The sequence below is a fragment of the Pipistrellus kuhlii genome, unplaced genomic scaffold, assembly GCF_014108245.1.
Source record: "Pipistrellus kuhlii isolate mPipKuh1 unplaced genomic scaffold, mPipKuh1.p scaffold_m20_p_18, whole genome shotgun sequence".
NCBI classification, from domain to species: Eukaryota; Metazoa; Chordata; class Mammalia; order Chiroptera; family Vespertilionidae; genus Pipistrellus; species Pipistrellus kuhlii.
In genome coordinates this window covers 23,350,605-23,353,250 of record NW_023425493.1, presented here as the reverse complement: position 1 = coordinate 23,353,250, position 2,646 = coordinate 23,350,605, and the positions used below count along the sequence as shown (strand labels likewise).

General features: G+C 42.4%; 1 long non-coding RNA gene across 1 annotated transcript; it reads left to right on the top strand.

Moving 5' to 3' along the window:
* The first annotated feature begins 572 nt into the window (after nucleotides 1-572).
* On the top strand, nucleotides 573-2,074 carry LOC118721340. Its single transcript, XR_006741968.1, has 2 exons — nucleotides 573-1,776; nucleotides 2,028-2,074. It is a non-coding gene; the product is annotated as an uncharacterized LOC118721340 (long non-coding RNA).
* The last annotated feature ends 572 nt before the right edge of the window (nucleotides 2,075-2,646 follow it).

The following is a 2,646-nucleotide window of genomic DNA, read 5'->3' as shown; positions in this document are numbered from 1 at the left end:
CACCCCCAAAGAATTCCATAGACCCCATGCTGATATCAAAAGAATCTCCTCATGGGAAAGAGCAATGTGGAAAGCAGAGGGGAACAAAAATCTGGTGTGCGGCGTCCGCTGGGAGCTTCAGACAAATATGAAACAATGACTTCATGCAGTAGATAAATTTCTCACATTCTTCAACCAGTTTTATTGGCCAAATACTCATGTATCTATCCAGTTGTGTGAGCACCAAACCTGCCCAAAGAAGAATCTGAGTGGGTATTAAAACATATATACCGAGGGTGGAATTCTAATCAAAAGCTAATCCTTTTGTACAACAGTTTACCAATGTTGGTCATTCTTTTTTTTTTTTTTTTTTTTAATATATTTTATTGATTTTTTTACAGAGAGGAAGAGAGAGGGATAGAGAGTTAGAAACATCGATGAGGGAGAATCATTGATCAGCTGCCTCTTGTACACCCCCTACTGGGGATGTGCCTACAACCCATGTACATGCCCTTGACCAGAATCGAACCAGGGACCTTTCAGTCTGCAGGCCAACACTCTATCCACTGAGCCAAACCAGTTTCAGCCCAATATTGGTCATTCTTGAAATCAACCAAAAACATGTTGATGATTATCCTCTATTTCACTGATAAGGAAAAGATAAGTTTGAAGAGTTAAAATTTTTTTTTAGCAATAATAGAGTAGGAGGAGAGGACATTGGCTGTCACATCTATGCCCAACCACCCACAGTCTCTACCGTCCCAGGTTGCAGTGCGAAGTCCGGCTTTCCTGGCACACCGCGATTGCCCCAGACCTCCCGTCTCATTGGCTCTGTCTCCTGATTTTCTCCTATGAGAATATTTTTCCCCCCTTTAAGCTGTCTCTACTCATTGTCTAACTCACATGTGCCTCTGCCCCTTTATGCTCCGTTTTCCCTCCCTTCTTTGTCTAAACTCTGTCTTTGTATCCTTCAGCCTGGATGCCTCCATGCAACTCTCAGGGGCTGCTCCAGGCTTTGCCAGGTCTCTCATCTGGATCCCTCTCAACTGGCACTCTGCCTAGTGGGCCTCACCCTCCAATATCTCTCATGATTTCATTAGCCTCTGCGGCCATGCGGACAGCAGAAAGTAGAAAGGCTTTGGAATCAGATAAATTTGTGTGGAGATCCAGACTCTTTCCCTGAGGAACTGTGATCATTTAACCTCTCTGTCGTTTCATTTTTCTCATGTGGAAAGTGGGAATCGTAATATACAGCTTACAGAGTTCTTGGGAACATCAAATGAAGTCCTGTGTACAAAGTGCCTCGTCCCTTATACCATCAAGTAAGTCAGAGCTTCGTCTCATGTGTTCCCTGCTTTATCTGTGGCACCTAGGAGAGTTCTTAGCACAGAGTCGGTGCTCAGTTAATGCTTATTAAATGAATTAATGAATATTCAGTACACAATAAACATTAGTTCTTATCTATTTTTTCAATACTTTTTGCAGGGCAGGGTGTATGCATGTATAAACTGGGAGGAACTTTGATAAATGTTTTCTTGGAGGTTCTTGGTCTCCCAATGGCACATAAAGGTCTATTTATTACGGCAGTTAACCCACTTGTCTATGAACTTCAATGCTATTCCCTACTGATGAAAGCAGTAGCAGAGTAAAAATAATAATAATCTTATAAAATAAATGAGGGAACTAGAAAAGGGCATTTGGGAAATATTTATCAATTTTTAACCTTTTGTACCTGTCCAGCATGTTGAGAAATACACCATAAAACTCAAAGATAAAGTACAGACATCAATAATAAAGGTATACTGCTGAAACCGGTTTAGCTCAGTGGATAGAACGTCAGCCTGGGGACTGAAAGGTCCTGGGTTCGATTCCGGTCAAGGGCATGTACCTTGGTTGCGCACACATCCCCAGTAGGGGGTGTACAAGAGGCAGCTGATCAATGATTCTCTCTCATCAATGTTTCTAACTCTCTATCCCTCTTTCTTGCTCTCTGTAAAAAAAAAAAAAAAAAAAAATCAATAAAATATATTTAAAAAATAATAATAAAGGTATGAAGAAGGAAAGAAGGAAGGAAGGAGGAAGTGTAGAAAGGAGGGAAAAAAGAAGGAAGGAAAGAAGAGGGAGTGGAAGAGAGGGCAGGGAGGAGAAAGAGGGAGAGAGTAATAAAAAAGAAAAACAGAAGAAGGAAAAAAGCTGTGAACACATTGCTGTTGCCTCTAGGCTGCGTGTCTGATGTTTGTTCCCAGGCCTTTGTGATCATCTGGCTCAGGCTGGGAACGGCCTCAGAGGAGTTCTGAAATCCCCAGAGGACAGTGGCATTTAAAGTCCAGAAACTTCATATCAGAGACCGTGCCAAGCCACCGCCCGTCAGCCTCTTCTCTGCGTGTCTATCAGCAAACGCAACGAGATCTCAGGTCCTAGAAGACCCCTTCCTGACTTTATTTAACCCAAGGAATTCTTCCTATTTATTTATTGGGGGGAAAAAATCAACTTGGACTGTGATCTCATACACCGGAGAGACAGTTTGGAGCAGCGAAGGCAGGTTTTCCCTTGGCATAATGGAAACCATGTGTGCCATTACGGATTTCTAATGCTCCAGTGAGGTGGGTACAAGTTGCTTTGAAGAAAGGGAACCCATTTCCAACCACATTTCTCCTGATTTATGTC